Source organism: Sebastes umbrosus, chromosome 24 (assembly GCF_015220745.1).
Source record: "Sebastes umbrosus isolate fSebUmb1 chromosome 24, fSebUmb1.pri, whole genome shotgun sequence".
In the NCBI taxonomy this organism is placed as follows: Eukaryota; Metazoa; Chordata; class Actinopteri; order Perciformes; family Sebastidae; genus Sebastes; species Sebastes umbrosus.
Genome location: NC_051292.1, coordinates 14,992,197 through 15,008,331, shown reverse-complemented (window position 1 = coordinate 15,008,331; position 16,135 = coordinate 14,992,197). Strand labels below are relative to the sequence as shown.

The following is a 16,135-nucleotide window of genomic DNA, read 5'->3' as shown; positions in this document are numbered from 1 at the left end:
CGCTTATGTCATTATGCTGTTAGAAAGGGGGAACATCAGTTCAAAACATCTCGACACAAAAAGGAAAAGAGCTCTCAATCTCATTTTACCCGGCTTGTATAGATCTGCTTCTGCAATCCTTTTTCATTTCTCCCTAAGGAACCTGGACCTTGATAGACTCAGACAAGCGTATCAAGCCACAGAGTGACACAATCTTTATTACAAGCATGGCGACTCAGGAAGGAGGAGGGGGGTGGGCGTCCGTGGAGAGGATGTGATGAGTTAATGGCAAGGAACTATGTTTGATATGGGATGGCAGTTGTTGTTCAGTGTATCTCCATCATGCTGTGAATTTAACGGCACAGAGAACAGAAGAAACCTGACCGTCGGGGGGTAAATTTAATCACATTTTTACATGGAACCAACTAGCTGGACGTCAGGTTCCCATGGGGTTACCAACTTGATGCGACACATAAAGGCCAATTAACGCAAAATTGATAATTGACAAAAATTAATGGGAGTAAAAGAATAAGCTGTGGTAAAGGCTGTGGACTATCAAAAGACCAATGCAGAGTAGTCAATTTAATAATTAAGAAGGTTATTAGTTGAAATTAGTTTTCTATGTAAGTGCTTCAGGAACTTTATTAAGTGGCAGGCACCAGAATGAAAGTAAGGTGTTATAATCATATTAAAGTGATTTCGACTGGGTCTGGAGGACCAGACGAGATAAATACTATATTTATATATTTTGTAATCTGGTGCATGACCATGTCCATTATATTGAGAGTTCTGACCACCCCTTGAGATCATTCAATCAACAATCAATTTAACCCAATAGACCATAAAGCAGAGGATGCTTTAGGGCGGGGCTACCTTGTGATAACAGGTCGCTACCACGGCGTTGTCCGGCCTGGGAGTTGTCTGTGTTTTTGTCTTAAACCCTTTCACAGATTGTTTTCAGTTCAGGAATGAAAGTCGTCTAAAATTTCAGCGTTCGGTTGTACTTCGCTCCACCCTCTCGTGTCACTTCTGGTTGCAAAAAAACAAGATGGCGACGGGCAAAATGCCGAACTTGAGGCTTCAAAACGGCAGTCCACAAACCAATGGGTGACATCACGGTGACTACGTCCACTTGTTATATACAGTCTATGATTCAAACACATAAATATCACACAATGACACACTACAGTGGCCTCCTATAGCTGAAAGGTAACATATTAGCAGTAGTGTGCAACCTTATCATCAATTACATATCAGTGTTGCCATTTTTTCTCAATGACAAACACTATTTCCATTCATTATCCTTGGAAAAAAAACGCAGTGTACTTTTCATGGTGCTACTTTCTCCACCATGACAGGCGGACTATTCACCTTTAAATGCCAGTCCAAAGAGCGCCATTAGAGATTCTTCCAATCCCACTTCAACACCCATTAAAAACACAGCCAAACATCGCGCTCAACTGCATTCATAGACACTTAAACAGTGTTCCTTTGTGGGTTTCTTTTTCTCAATGTCACAGTATGCTGACTAAAAAAACATAAAACCTGAATCTCTGAGTGATTTTGGTCTAATCCTCCAAGGACGAACCTTGTGGACGACAGTGATGACGATTCTCTTGGAGTAAAAAACCTATTTCAGGACACTTCTATCCATTTTGTCTAAGCTTTCAATAGTCTCTTATTTGTATGTGTATTGGTATTCCACCATTACAACAATTTTAGTGCAATTACCAGCAGTTGTGAAAGCATTTTAGAGGCATTTCAGTCTCCTGAAAAAGAAAAAAAACATTTATTTTTCACAGCTTATATAGATAGACGGAGCATTTTTAGCCTGTTAAGTGTTGTGGATGCACTTCGGAGCTACTGAGAGCTGTTAGAAAACTCAATTTTACCTCAAAGTTTTATCAAGGACATAAGAAAAGTTTTCACTTCCCCTCACTGCTTGGTTAACGTCTTACTCGTCACTTTTAACCAAACAAGTGGCTGCCCAAACTTCTGCAACTACCTGTACATGAGAATACGTTGTATACTGTGGTAGGCTGAAAGAAGATATCCGAATAACTAGTCAAAAACACGTGGCTATACAGTGACTTTAGAGATGGCCAAACTGAGCCCCATGGGGCGTTGACTAAGTCTATGTGAAAGACAATTCTATCAATGTTTTGTTCTGCTATAAGAAAAGCCGATATCTCAGCTCCTGTGTCCAGGTGGACGTTAGTCTGAGTCTGGCCTTGGGCATTTATTACATGTTATACCCGTCACTCTCTCTTCCAGGCTTCCCTGTCTACATCAAATAAAGGCAAGAAATATCCCCAAAATCTTAAGGGAACTGGTAGCACTAAGAAATAGCAGCTTCAGAAGCCTTAACCCTCCTCCCACAGCACCACATGTCACTTCTGTCCAGAACAGACTGAGTTTCTTTGCTGCAAATATGAGCCACAACACCCTGAGAGAGGACTTCACTTCCAGGAATGTCTCATCTCCGTGTCTCAACCTTATATGCAGCTACTTTGCATTTATAAAACCAGATTATGGTTACAGTCAACATATGAAACAAAACGAAGAGATCAACAGTACCAAATGTTCCTTGCCAATGTGTATGTGGTTACTGAACTGAGCTGTTACGGCACATAAACCAGGCTGTTCTCATGCACCGTTCGTAGCTATACCTACAGAAAAGTAATGTAATGCAATTCGTTCACTAAAGATTTTACTCTGACCCGGCAGCCTGATTCTCGCGATGTCACGAGATCACAGGAGAATCTGCGGGATCACATATCACAGGAAAATCCATCTTGTCACGCTTCAAGTAATGCGTTTGTGTGACCTGTAGGAAGCTACTGGCAGCTACAGGCGTGGCTTTAGGTGTGTGAGACGACACAGAGATGCGACCGTTCAAAACAACAGTGGCAGCTCCTGAAGAGGCTAGCGTAGCTGCAATAGCATCAGTTATATCAGGAGTGGGGAGTATTTCTTCACTGAAAGAAGAGCAAAGAACGGCACGGAAGGCTTTTGTTGATGGAAAAGATGTTTTCGTTCTGTGTAACAAACCATCTGGCGGGTCAGGCTACTAAACATTAACATAGGACATAAATTGTAACCTGCTAAATCGTCCAATATGAACCTAATTCCTGGAATACTGTGCCGACATACTGTAGTTTTATTAACCTCAGACTATCTGCAAAAATAGCAGCACATCTGCTCCCTAGTTGGAGAAAAGATGCACTGTGGCACAAAAAGCAGTATGTGAGCAGAAGAAGCCTCCCTTCGGAGAGTAGCCTATGCTCTCCAAGGACGGTGGACTTTTTATTTTGAAAAGTTTCTCCCTGTTGGCCTGCAGGGCTTGGCTGTAATTCACTGGCTTTTTGAGAACTGGAACTTGGAAAAAAAAAAGTTCTTTTGTGGCCTGGGGTGTGGTTTTTGCCAGGAAAGGTACAGCGTGGGAACACATTTTTCTAAACTAGCAAAACACCTGAGAGGAAGCTGGGCCACAGAGGATACCTGCCAGAGTCAGAAACGTGGCTTAAGAGTCACACAATACCCCCATGTTATTAATACTACGACTAAAAGTAATAATACAGGCCATGCCAAAGGGATGAACAGAGGCAAGTAATTATAGAATAGGATGGAAAATGTTGCAAAAGAGGTGGTTTTTAAATGGGTGACAGAGTGGAGATATAAAGAAACGTATGGTAAGGTGTGTTATCTGTATGGATGTAATACAAAATCAGGAGGAGGATGTGTGGAGCAAAAACAGTGTGAGTTTCATGATTATGCATTCTCACCGGCAGGCTGCCACTGTCAAGACCATCTTTTCTGAGTCAGACCCAAGTGGGATGGAGTTTGGAGAAGCTGTGTGCCATAAATCCTTCTTCTTATCCCCCCAGTGTGGCAGCAGATGGGGCTCCCTAGCCTGGTGACACAGACAGAGACACAGAAACATGATGCTGCTGAGCAACCTGTGGACAACCCTGGTAACCAAAACCCCGAGGAGGCAGTTGACACTTCCTGGAGTTCAGTTCCTGCCTTAATGAGGTGGAAACCTCGGTTTTAAATTGCCTTTTACTGTAGGAAGGTTCATTTTCATTAAAGTCTTTGCAAAGAAGTAACGGTACATTTACATTTACATCTGCACTATTAAGGCTGGCCCGCACTAAAAGATCTTTCAAATCTTAACAGATATTGAAAATGTGAGAGGACCCACACATAACGACATCAACTTAACAGTTTTGTTCCTATGGTCTGTGGTGAGCAATGATTTGGCCAAAACAGCACACCACACACTAACAGATTCATTCATGAACAAGAGTCCCGACTAAAAAAACGGATATCTTGCGTCATCTCTCGTGATCAAATGTGACTCAAGTGTAAACAAACGTGGTGGATAGCAGGCAGGAAGAATTAGTGATGTTAGTTTTTGTACTACTTTGTACTGAAAATTCCCAAAGGATGGATGGATGAAGTCATGGAGACACGTTAAATAAACACTTGCGTTGTTGCCACAAATGACCTCCATTTCTGAGGTCTATCTCACTACTACATTATGCTTCACATTTGCATTAGCTCATGCATTAGCTCATGCATTAGCTGCGGCCACCATGAGTGCAGTTGTTGTCCTTCCTTCTTCAGTCAGCTTGGTTCTCAATTGGCTATCATTCTTTCCCACATGACTGTGTCCTCGGGGTTCCCCACTCATAATATCAGATCTTAAATATTGAACATTTAATATTTGTGATTTGAAATTGGTGCTGCCAGGAGGGACTTCTGAGCTGGTCGGGGATGTAAAAAACACTCTTAACCAGGGCTGTCAAAGCCAACACGATAATAACGCATTAACGCAAATTTGTTTTAACGCCACTAATTTCTTTAACGCATTAATGCAACTTGCAATTTTTAGGTTGGCGCGGGCTCAGTGAAGATGGCATCATATGAAACTACAAAACCTAAGGAATCCATTGGTACCAACCATGTCATAATAACTTGTCGGGAAGGACGTTAAATAACAATAATAGTCGCCAAATTTTGGCGAGGAAAAACTGTCATGGCCATTTTGAAAGGGGTCCCTTGACCTCTGACCTCAAGATATGTGAATGAAAATGGGTTCTATGGGTACCCACGAGTCTCCCCTTTACAGACATGCCCACTTTATGATAGTCACATGCCGTTTGGGGCAAGTCATAGTCAAGTCAACACACTGACACACTGACAGCTGTTGTTGCCTGTTGGGCTGCAGTTTGCCATGTTATGATTTGAGCATATTGTTTTATGCTAAATGCAGTACCTGTGAGGGTTTCTGGACAATATTAGCCATTGCTTTGTGTTGGTAATTGACTTCCAATAATAAAAATATACATACATTTACATGAAGCAGCATATTTGCCCCACCCCCATGTTGATAAGAGTATTAAATACTTGACAAATCAGCTTCATTCTCGTGTAGTGTGTACCCAGCATTAGTTTTGCAAAAGTCTGCTTCAGTTTCTCTTCAATTAGAAGTTCCTCTAGGCAATATTTGAGGTTTTATTGCTGCCTGATCCTGATCTTGTCAGTGCTCGGAGATGGTTTCGTGTTTAGAGAGAACCCAGTGTTAAGCCCAACACGCTGGAAGGGATCCGGTCTGCTTTACTGTCTTTTAGAGAGAAGCTCTATTAGCTCCCGGGGTGTTTTTCAGTAGCTGACCCTGAGCTCTGACCTTCCTGTGGAGGGGGGCCAGAGCAAAAACTCAATTGCCCAGCAGGGATCAGTAAAGCATGTAATTCATTCATTAATCCTTCTCGCCTCCAATTAAGAATATGTGCATACAGCTGATATGTGGGTTGAATATGCTTGTATCACTGATTTTATGAAAATGGCCCGGCCTCTGTGTTTGCATAGCTGGAGTTTAAGGAAATTTAGTGATTTAGTTTTTTTCAACTTTATGCACCAAAATATATTTCCATGTCACATGTATTATATCAGGAGGGCTACAACATACAATATGGAAAAAATAAGAAGTAAATATGGCTTACAGGTCCACCATATTTATGAATTATGGGACATTTAGAAGTTTACCATCCTGGTTTAAATGTTGATGTAATTTTATATTTAATTTAATGTATTGGCTGTTTGATTGATGTTGACGATAGGTATTAATTGTGTGGCTTTGTTTGTAGTGCGTTGTTGTCTGGTAACCCTGATTCCTGTATTTTTGCAATCAATGAATCTTTGTGTTATCCTTGACATTTTGTATTTGTGTTTGATTTGATGTCCTTCTCCTCGAAGATTAAAAAACAACCAAACACAAAGAAAAGAAAATGACCAATCAATTTTAAAATATTTTCAAGAATACAATTATTTGCATGTTCTCCCCGTGTTTGCGTGGGTTTACTCCGGGTGCTCAGGTTTCCCCCCACAGTCCAAAGACATGCAGGTTAGGTTAATTGTTGACTCTAAATGTCCCGTAGGTGTTAATGTGAGCGTGAATGGTTGTCTGTCTCTTTGTGTCAGCCCTGTGATAGTCTGGAGACCAGTCCAGGGCGTACTCCGCCTTCGCCCAATGTCAGCTGGGATCGGCTCCAGCCGATCCAGGGATGGATGGATGACGTCAAGTTTTTATGTAATTGTAGGTATTATTTTAGTCAATGTAATCATTAAGATCATACCATTAAGAGAATGATTTAAAATGTTGTTTATATTGTTGAAAATGACACATTTTGCTACTAAAGAAAGAGATAAATGAATGGTTCTAGTTCATTTTTATAAAAAGTACACAAGAAATCAGTATTATCAAAGAAGTATTATTTTTTCACTGGGTTTTGCCATTGACACCTGATGCAACACGGGTTATTTCATCACAAAATCGGCCAAAGAGGTAGCTTGCTTTTAAGTTTCACATTTCTGCTCTTTGATACAGAGGTGATTTACTCGTTGAACAAAATTGCAATGCACTAAAAAGATAGCTGATTTTCTACACTTAAGACTATATTAAGAATAAATTGGCAATGACATGTTGATGAAATCTCGACACTAAAATATGCAAAGAACGTATATGCCACAAGGGCACGAGGTCAGGACAGACAGATGGTTCACAGTGTGAACTGGAGTGAGCTGCAGCATTAAAATCTGGGCCCGACCTCATCTCCTCGAAGCTAAATCAAGATCGCTCTCTCCAAGATGTAAGTCATCGTTTCCTGTGAGTCACTGTGGTTGACTCACCCCAAAAAAAAGACAGCCATCAATAACGTCCACCCTCCAGGCTGCGTGATTGTAATGACTTTGCCACAAACGACGCGTCACTGCCCTTAATTTAATCAACTTCCATCTTTATTGGCTTAATTGTTTGTGACAAGACGTTCTCCCAGACACGGACTAGGAGGGTGACGGGGTAAATGATATGGCGATGAGTAATTAATGTGTTTCTTAATTGGACTGGAAGCTGTTGGGTTATATGCGGATCAGCGGTGTTCACTTAAATTCAACAAAGTTATCCTTGATTGGATGGATGGAGAGATTCTGTGTGTCGTCTCTTGGGTTTATTTTTCCAAGGAGCTCCTGTGCATTTCGTATAAGAAATTTGGTTTTAAGATTAGTTTATTCCATTTCAGATGTGGCCAGCTAACACACCTGAGCACTTCGGATGTGTTGCATGCATTAAAGCAGTCCACTGAGCTCCTCCAACTGGCTTGTTTGTGATAATAACCCAAGAGGACTGTGACCACTGAAGAGATACAGCAGCTTAAGTCTATAGTGTCTTTGCCTTTTGTTTAATTAAAGCCCCATTTCACATCAAGAAGGCTTTGAAAAACTTTGTCCACAATGAATGTGACTATTAAAAAAGAGTGCCTGAATCAATTCAAAATACTTCTCTTAGAACTAAATCCATTTTATTATGAAAACTGAAGGGGGAAGGCATTTATCAAATATGTAGTCTGTCTGAGTGCTGTTCAAATAATCCGAAAGTGATTCTAATTTAAACTGCCCCGACATGTTCTGTTCTTCTCAGAGCAAACATTTATTTTTCTCTTTTTAAAAATTGAGGGTTTTAGTATTTAAAGACCAAAATAAACCAAAGTGTTTTGCCTTGCTATATTTGCGTTTTATGGACCCTTTGTCCGGCATTTTTGTAGCTTCCTCTTGCAACCATCTCCTAAAAAATTACATTTCCATACAACTAAACTGCATTCTCATTTAACCTTTGGAAGGAAACGGTCGCAGTTTTAAACACAGGATTAACGTTTTAAATTGAAGAAAACAAAACGCAATAAAACTACTTTCTCACTTGTTATACTCATTGTTAGACCATTAACGTTATTATTCCACTTAACTATCAGAAAGGGTCGGTCGATGTACTTCGTCACATGCTCTGCGCGTCGCCTGTTGTACTACGTCACTCCCTGCAGCCGTCCACGGACTATTTGTGATACGTAATCCGTGACGAAATACGTTTCCCTCCAACTGTAATTGTTAATGCAGTTTAGTTGTGTGGGAACATCCTTTTAAGGGACAGGGCTGCCTCTTGGGTGCGTGCTTACGATCTGGCACCTGGTCGCTACATTTTCATAGAGGTCGATGTCAAGAAACATCTCGAACACATCAAAATAAGAAAATTCAGGCAGAGGGCTGCAGGGACTCTGCAGATACAGACACCGCCATACGCTTCTAGTTGGTCAGAAAAGATTATTGAAAGAGACTATTTATGTATGAGTACATACATCGTTTTTTTTAGGAAATTACTACTCATTTTGCCTTTAAAGACCCAAGAACAGGGCTGCCCAAAGCAGGGCCCGCCATCAGGTTCGATTTGTCCTAAATCCTAAAGACCGGCACAACCAGCAACGACCCAGTCACACTAGAAGGTAGCGGATTGGAAGAAACAACATCCTTCAACTACCTTGGAAGCATCATCGACAAGCAGGGTGGCACAGATGCTGATGTAAGAATAAGAATCGGCAAAGCAAGAGCAGCATTTATACAGCTAAACAACATCTGGAACTCAAAAGAACTGTCACTGCAAACCAAGGTCAGGCTCTGTAACACCAATGTAAAATCTGTGTTATTGTATGTATCAGAGATAACAACTGTGATGACCACCAAGAAAGTGCAGACATTCATCAACACGTTTGAGAAAGATTCTCCAGATTCGATGGCCTGACACCATAAACAACAACAACTTTGGCAGAGAACTTATCAACTTCCTGCAGATGAAGAAATTCCCAAAAGACGCTGGAAATGGATAGGTCACGCACTCCGTAAGCCTGCAACAAAACAACACCAGGCAAGCTTTATCCTGGAACCAACAAGGAAAAGGGAAAAGAGGAAGGCCAAAGAACACCTTGCTCCGAGCCCTTGAGGCAGAAACCAAAAGAACGGGCTATGCTTGGAACCAGATGAAGAGAAAGGCCCAGGATAGAGATGTGTGGAGAAGCCTTGTTGACGGCCTATTCCCCAAGAGAGGTAAAAGGCCGAAGTAAGAAAGTAATAAATGTTATTTTTGCCTATTCTAAAAATGGTTTATTTGAATATTTCTGCATGCTGGGGTCTCTAAACAGTCTTGGAAATGCAGATATTGGGTATGACTGGAAATGAGCCCAATTGTATTCAGCAGGTGGGTTTTAAGAGGATAACTATGTAAAAGCTAAAATAATATTCAATTAGGGAAACTTAGGACCATTTTGCATCTTAAAGTGGCAGTAGGCAACAATATTTTGGCATAATTTGGCAAAAATTCCATAATAACCTTTCAGCATATTGTAATTCAAGTGATCTGAGAGAAAACTACACCTCTGCACCTCCTCATGGCTCTGTTTACAGGCTTTAGAAAATCTTGCCCGTGACGGCAGACTTTGACCAATCACAGGGCATTTCAGAGAGAGCGTTCCTATTGGCTGTTCCACAAAAGGAGATGCGCGTTCACGTCTGGTCTCTGTAGATAGTGAAAGCCTCGGTCAATGGCGGAACAACCTACTGAAAAGCTTGCTATTCCAGCATTGGCAGCAACTGCCTACACCTCAAAACAACCCAAAAAAAGAAAGACAGACTTTCAAAAAGACAGTCCAAAAGAGAGTCCGACAATAAGCGGAATAAAACGCGTGTCAATATCGGCGAAGCGTTTCAGCGGTGGAGAGATCTCCGGGACAGCATCGGCCTCACGTTGGACTCCGAGCTTGCAGTTCTTCTCCTGGACAGGTAAGCTACTAACTTCGTTTTCCTGTAATATCTAAATGTTTTGTACTGATTTGTTTGTAGGTAGCTTTACCGTGAAAGCAGGCGATGAGTAGCCAGGTTGAAAGTACGTTAGCCTTCTGCTAACCGTAGCCCGAGGCTTGCTGCGGCTGATTCAAGTCCATGTTTATGTTTACGTAGCTACTGTAGCTGGATCCTTGAATCACAGTCTGTCATCTCAAAGGGCTTTATAGACCCATAAGTTTACTAAGAGAAAGAACGGACGGTAATTCCCATAGAATTGTCGCTATATAACGACACATCACAGTCAGTAGTACTCGATACAGTAACCTATATGAGTAGCGTTACTCATACAGTAACGTTACTCATACAGTAGTGTTACTCATACAGTAACGCTACTCATACAGGTTACTGTATGAGTAGCGTTACTGCTACTCATACAGTAACGTTACTCATACAGTAACGCTACTCATACAGGTTACTGTATGAGTAACAGTAGCGTTACTCATACAGTAACGCTACTCATACAGGTTACTGTATGAGTAGCAGTAACGTTACTCATACAGTAACGTTACTCATACAGTAACCTGTATGAGTAGCGTTACTCATACAGTAGTGTTACTCATACAATAACCTGTATGAGTAGCGTTACTCATACAGTAGTGTTACTCATACAATAACCTGTATGAGTAGCGTTACTCATACAGGTTACTAATTATGGTAGCATATGAGTTATATCCTGCATTCTTGGTGGTTATATTCTGGTCTCAGAGTTTGTGATGAGCAGTAATGTGATCTTATTCTCTTATTATTTCATTGTGCTTAGTATGACATCACTTGATTTGAATGCTGACCGCATCAATGTAGAGGAGTTCAACGACATTCAGAATTCCATATAAGTTTATCTGTTTTTGAATTTCCTCTTTATATTTTGAGCATGTGCCCCTTTGTATATTGGTGCAAGATAATATTACTAAATAATTTGATCCTGTCTATAGCATTGACTGGGCAGATGACACCTTGTGCCACGCTGAAGAGACAGAGTCTGTCTCATCTTTGGAGGAGGAGGAGGAGACCAGGGAAGTCGACAGTGATGGAAGGACCCTGTTACCAATGCAGCGTGCCAGGCCCATGGACCCTTTCAGGTGACGGTCAAATCCAGGGCCACAGCTGCCATCATTGAGTGGGTGAGTATTTATTTTACAGTATTGATATTATGTTGTCTTTTAAAATGTTTTAACAATGTAAGCAGCAAATCGTAATTGCTGCATCACAAACTGTTACAAACTGCCTTGGTGGGAATTGGGCAAGGCTGTGAAGAATCTTGTACATTGAGCTGACACCAGCCAGGAACAGCCATTTTTGGAAAATATATGTACTTCATGACTTTGGAGTGTGTGGTACTTTTTGCCCATATTATGTGTTGTATAGTGCAAAATATATGCAGCACCGCACTAAGCTTTGATATGCACAATAAAACCCATTTTGCTTTCTGTCACTCTTCTTTTTTTTCTAGACGTTTCCCTTTGGTCATATTGTGTGGCGTCCAAGTTCACAGTCCGCTCTCAAGTATGGGATGCTGATAGGGGACTTCATGTTGGCTGTCAATATCCTATGCGAAAGTGGCATTACTGTTCAAATTTATGAACATGGGGATGGTGGGAAGGTCCACATTTTTCAAAATACAGGACACCTACTGTGTGGACACCATAAAACAGTTCTGGGAAGAAAAGCGAGGATTAGTTATTTCCCAGCTAAAGCCCAAAGCCAGTGTCGTGGCCCTGGGTAAGTTCTATTTTGACATAGATTTGTGGATATGATACTGACAAATACCGGTTGTTGTACAACCGGAAGTGGTCAGTATCATATCCACTAGAGTGAATCATAAAAAAAGTGTGTTCCAATTTCTGAAATTATTATTTATGTTTTGTTTTAAAAGGAGATGGTCGGATGGACAGCCCTGGATTCTGTGCACAGTACTGCACATATAGTGTGATGGAGAATGACTCTAAAGACATCATCTCCATGGTGACAGTGGACAAACGTGAAACGGCGCGGAACAGTGTCATCATGGAGAAGGAAGCCTTCATCCGGACTTTTGACACACTTCGTCAGTAAATAGGAAATTTGAGCGAAATATGTACTGATGCTCATAGCCAGATAGCTGCACTCTTTAGTACGTATATAGGTTTTTAGTTTGTTATTCATTTTTAATATGTGTGTTGACTTGTGCAGGAGTCGTGCAGATGTCTGTACTTACAAATGTCTTTTGTTCACTGTTCATACAGCCAAGGGCATATATAAGTCATGGGGAGTTCGCCATACCCTTGACATGTGGCACGGATCGAAAAACCTTGGAAAGAAGATCCACCAGGTAATATTATGGAATGTATTTCATTTGAACTCATTGTCACTTCGTCACAAAACTTGCTTACACCAATAATTTTCTTTGATTGTTTTTGCATTTCATTCTGTGGTCAGGCGAGCCAGTGTGCAACCACTTTTGGTTTTGTGCCAAAATGTCGGCAACCTATGACGACTTCTTTGTAAGTACTATATGAACTGTTATTTATATTGCTACACTTGTGGAGCCAGAAATATTTCACAGCTGCAGACATCATTTCAGCGTAATGTGTCGGATCATTGCTGATGCGTTATTGTTCTCTTAGGACATGTGGGCTGGCCTACTCCATCACGTCACAGGAGAACACGAGTGGGCTCTTGGCGCCTGTCACCATGGACCCTTGTCGGACAACAGGGACAAGGAATGGATAGAGAAGGGATCTGTGGCACACAGAGCACTCATTGAGATAGTGCTAAATGCACGCTGGCTGGGTGAAGTAGTGAAGTACCTGGGATTTAGGTATGTGGGCATGGGTTTTACATGTAATGTTTATGTTCACAAGTATTTAACTCAAACAAAGGAAGCTCCTGGCTTACTCCCTATAAACCCACATAGGGAAGAAAAAAGTGAGTAAATCTTGGGAAAGATCATGCGGAGAGTGGGTCCCTTTTTGAAAAATCTCTAAAATACAGATGATTGTAAATCATGCAGTGACTTGATCAAAGTCCTTTTTATTTTTTTACTGTCCACCACTGATTGTGACTATATGTATCAACTAATGACTAATGACAACATAAAAGATCTAACACTTGTTTTTTACTGTTTAGGTCTACAGCAGAACTTGAGTCCTTTCACAACCACATACTGATGTATGCCAGCAAGAGATTCAGTTTCACCCCGCCCGTCTATTCAGCTCGCACCCTACTTGCTGGTTTGGATTATAATCATCATGTCCACCGACCAGTGCAGAGAAAAGCTAATGGCTCCATTGAGTAAGTTCTTAAAATTGACAACAGTATACCCACTAAAACGGAAATATATTAGTTTTATAATATAAGGTCAAATTTATACATGAATAATTATAATGAATGTTGCCCTTGCACAGGCAGCAGTTTTGCAAATTTATCACAAATTCATTTTTCAATAACCATCTTTTCCTGTTTCGGTCATATGCTAATTTCATTATGTCAGATACCGGAAGCTGTACAACAAGAAGTCGCGGAAGTGGAGCCTGTACACAATGAAGGTCGACAAGGACTATGGCTACATTCCTGACCTCTAGAGGGCCATCCTCCGTAGCTGCACCACAGCAGACAGAGGCATGCCGCGTGTGAGACGCCAGAGGCCTGATGACCCGCGGCAGTATGGTGTGCTATGTGGTATTCCACCTCCAACCACAGAGGAGCTACTGTACACACAAGTCAGTCGACGACAAGGTATAGAAGTTCTTTCAGTGGGCCTCATTCAACATCCCTTCTTCAGAAACCCAAATTGCATGTTTTCACACTAACCCTTGCAGCCTTCACAACATAGTTTCTCATTACACTGATTCTGATTTTAGTTGATAAAGGCTGCATATAGATTTTGTTAATTACAAGCAGCTTTTTGACGACTACAGAGATGTTATATGAAAGGTATCATTTATGATAATGTAAAGACATCACGCATTGACACACAAAAAGAGACGCATTGACATATTGTCATTGAAATAATATGGTACTATAGCATGAGAGGCAGAGTAAGAAACTTCTCAACCAACAAAAGACCAGCATAGAGTTGCATGCTAAATAAGTTATTATATATGCATTACAGCAGCCTTTTAAAAAATATTATAGCCTATATATATATGGCCTATATGTGTGACGTTATAGTCAAAACTAAACAACTGATTTCAAAATTCTAACATGCTATTCTTTGTTCATTCGCAGGGCCAAGGACTACCTAAGTGAGCAGCCGACCATAGGAGAAGACGTGACCCCTGCGACACCTCACCTGAGTCGATCCCACCTACACCCCTACTATGGCCACCACTCAAAAATACTGACCAGGGGTCAGACATGTTCTATAGGCCTAGCCCCACTGAAAGATGGTGTACTTATTTTTTAATTTACCTTTTTTTAAACTTTTTTTGTGGTGTGTTATGAATGTTTGGGATTGTCATCTATATTTTTGAATGTAATAAAAGTGTTACCCAAGTGAGCTGAATTTCTTTACTGCATGGTATTGACACTGGCAGTCGTGAACAAAAAAAGCAGGTGGTCATCCTTCAATGGATTTATTTTTACAAAAACAATGGCAAGAATAACAATAAGTAAAATGTAAATACTCTACAAAAATATCACATCACACAGGAGGGGTGGGGGGGGGGGGGTTGTTTCAGAGCCTGTGTGGGATAAAGCCCACATATTGGTGGTGGGGGTCAGGATATCTGTCCCTAATCTTCCACACACAACAGCTGGGAATTACAGTTCTGTTACCCCGCCCCAAGGCTCCATACTGCCACACAACAAACTACCGGTAAGCAGCATACCGGAACTGTCTGTTGTCCTCTCCGGGATTGGGTACGTCCTGCTGAGCCCTAATGTCGTTCCAGATCCTCCTGGCCAGGCGAAGGACACCCTCATGGAGGATGTAGAGGTCCACATGAGGTAGCAGGGAAATGCAGTTCTGTGGTGGCTGGCCACAGCACTTCCTTTCCACGTCAGTGGGCATTTCCCTGCACCTCATGCAGACACACCTCAGGTTGACCCCAGGAGGACCTGGTGGAGGAGCGCTGACCATTAGATCAAATATGAGGCTGGGATCCCTCAACAGACATCTCCCCAGAAGCTCCTGACACTGCTGCAGGCTCAAACACTGAATTCTGGCCTAGAAAGACAGTAGATCAGGGAAAAAGTATTACTTTATTTATGAATAAACAATAATGATCATAATGTGGACATAAAGTATGGACATGTTATATTTTGAGATACCTGTTCATCTGATATCTGTCGAGCTTGTAGTTGTTGTACTCTGCTGAAGTCATCTTCAGCCAGAGGGTCTTCAAGCTGACTCTGTCCTCTCCCCCGGCCAGACCCTCTGCCACGTCCACGTCCACTAGCTCGCCCTCTTCCTCGCCCTCTTCCTCTTCCTCGTCCATTCGTAGCCGGCTGCTCCAGGACATAGTCAGGATCTGACTCGACGGTGCTCTGTTAGTAATAGATATGTAACAAATGTAAAATTACCATTTCCATTATGAATAACATGGTCATGGTTTTATTTATTTTCAGATGTGTAAAGTTATCTATACAGACTAAAAAACACTAAAGTTAGAAAGATAGCATTACTGAAACTTGAAGAAGCAACTGGCCGTTGGCTAACGTTAGCCAGCTAGCTATGATATAGATTGAATAAAACATTGGGCTACGTTGTTTCTAAAGTTTAGCTCGTCATTTCGTCTAGAAAATAAACAATTGTTTTTATTCGGTCTATAAACGAAACACTTCAAATGCAGCAAAGTCTTACAATACTTTAGCTTTTGTTGACGTCGGTCTCTAGCGTTATTTTACATTAAGCATAAATACTGTTTGTTGTCATATGTTCAAAGTTGTCCGTGGTAGCTAAATGTGGTCTGTGACAAAGTATTTTTCTCACCTGTGACTCAGCCATGGT

General features: G+C 41.3%; 1 protein-coding gene and 1 long non-coding RNA gene across 2 annotated transcripts in view; one reads left to right on the top strand and one right to left on the bottom strand.

The window, feature by feature from the left end:
• LOC119483949 (neural cell adhesion molecule 2-like) overlaps positions 1 to 16,135 on the bottom strand; it is a 529,018-nt gene that overhangs the window by 404,315 nt on the left and 108,568 nt on the right. The window contains 1 exon segment of the mRNA XM_037762474.1: positions 3,765 to 3,892. The gene's annotated coding sequence lies outside the window, so the exon portion shown is untranslated.
• Positions 13,506 to 15,225, top strand: LOC119483952. Its single transcript, XR_005205868.1, has 3 exons — positions 13,506 to 13,920; positions 14,413 to 14,914; positions 15,133 to 15,225. It is a non-coding gene; the product is annotated as an uncharacterized LOC119483952 (long non-coding RNA).